Source organism: Thalassophryne amazonica, chromosome 2 (genome assembly GCF_902500255.1).
Source record: "Thalassophryne amazonica chromosome 2, fThaAma1.1, whole genome shotgun sequence".
NCBI classification, from domain to species: Eukaryota; Metazoa; Chordata; class Actinopteri; order Batrachoidiformes; family Batrachoididae; genus Thalassophryne; species Thalassophryne amazonica.
This window is the reverse complement of record NC_047104.1, coordinates 7,538,720-7,540,391: the sequence shown is the minus strand read 5'-3', so window position 1 is coordinate 7,540,391 and position 1,672 is coordinate 7,538,720. Positions and strand designations below refer to the sequence as shown.

At 40.8% G+C, this 1,672-nt stretch overlaps 1 long non-coding RNA gene across 1 annotated transcript; it reads right to left on the bottom strand.

The window, feature by feature from the left end:
- Positions 1 to 539: 539 nt before the first annotated feature.
- Positions 540 to 986, bottom strand: LOC117501748. Its single transcript, XR_004558078.1, has 3 exons — positions 956 to 986; positions 746 to 787; positions 540 to 567 (listed from the first exon to the last, which is right to left on the bottom strand). It is a non-coding gene; the product is annotated as an uncharacterized LOC117501748 (long non-coding RNA).
- Between the last annotated feature and the right edge of the window lie 686 nt (positions 987 to 1,672).

Below are 1,672 nucleotides of genomic sequence, written 5' to 3'. Positions count from 1 at the left end.
TTTTTATCTTTCTAATATAAAGTCAGATAAAGTAGTAGAGAAGTTTTGTGCAGAACCAGTTCAGGTTCCAGTAAAATACACAAATGGACAAAAATGGGGCTGCAACATCAACAAAAAGCCATAGTTATAAAAGACATCATGTGATGAAGATATTTTGTTCGGTGAAGTCCATGTGCTAATGCATTGTGGGTAAACACGCAGACTATGCAAAGAATTTGTGCTCATTAGTTGCATCTTGTAATTTCATTGAGTAGAACAACAACAAAGAATGAAAGCGACCACATGAGATTTCTGAAGGCCTGAATCTGGATCTGAGATCCAGCTAATCCAGCAAAACATTCTTTAACAACACATCATCGACACGCAACACCTGCCGTTAGCCGTCAGCACAAACACACTCACTGGCTAACAAAAAGAACAAGAACCAAAACTCACTTCACCAAAGAGACAGACTTCATCAAAAATGTTTTTATTAGCTGTGATGGGCTACAAGGCTCCACCAGACCAAGAAGCACCAGGAGGAACCTGAGTACACCTTATCGGAACCTCATCACAACCTGTCAAAACCTCGTGATGACCTGGTGAAATCTTATCACAACTTGACACAACCCATCAGAACTTCATGATGACCCATTGGAATCTCATCACAACCTGTTAGAACCTTGTAACTACCTATTGGAACTGCATCACGACCTAGCAGAACTTCATCGCAACCTATCAGAACCTCATTACGACCTGTCGGAACCTTATCAAAATGTGTTGGAATTGCACCACAACCTATCAGAACCTCATCACAACCTGTTGGAATCTTGTCACGATCTGTAGGAACTGTATTACAACCCATCAGAACTGCATCACGACCTGTTGGAACCTCATCACCACCTGTTGGCACCTTAACAAGACTCCTCAGAACTTCAACGCAACCTGTCGAAACCTCATTACAACGTGTGAGAACCTCATCACAACCTGTTGGAATCTTATCACGATCTGTAGGAACTGCATCACGACCCATCAGAACTGCATCACGACCCATCAAAACTACATCATGACCCATCAAAACTGCATCACGACCTGTTGGAACCTGATCACAACTTGTTGGAACCTCATCATACAGTAGTGTTCAGAATAATAGTAGTGCTATGTGACTAAAAAGATTAATCCAGGTTTTGAGTATATTTCTTATTGTTTCATGGGAAACAAGGTACCAGTAGGTTCAGTAGATTCTCACAAATCCAACAAGACCAAGCATTCATGATATGCGCACTCTTAAGGCTATGAAATTGGGCTATTAGTAAAAAAGAGTAGAAAAGGGGGTGTTCACAACAATAGTAGTGTGGCATTCAGTCAGTGAGTTTGTCAATTTTGTGGAACACACAGGTGTGAATCAGGTGTCCCCTATTAAAGGATGAAGCCAGCACCTGTTGAACATGCTTTTCTCTTTGAAAGCCTGAGGAAAATGGGACGTCCAAGACATTGTTCAGAAGAACAGCGTAGTTTGATTAAAAAGTTGATTGGAGAGGGGAAAACCTATACGTAGGTGCAAAAACATTATAGGCTGTTCATCTACAATGATCTCCAATGCTTTAAAATGGACAAAAAAAACAGAGACACGTGGAAGAAAACGGAAAACAACCATCAAAATGAATAGAAGAATAACCAGAATGGCAAAGGC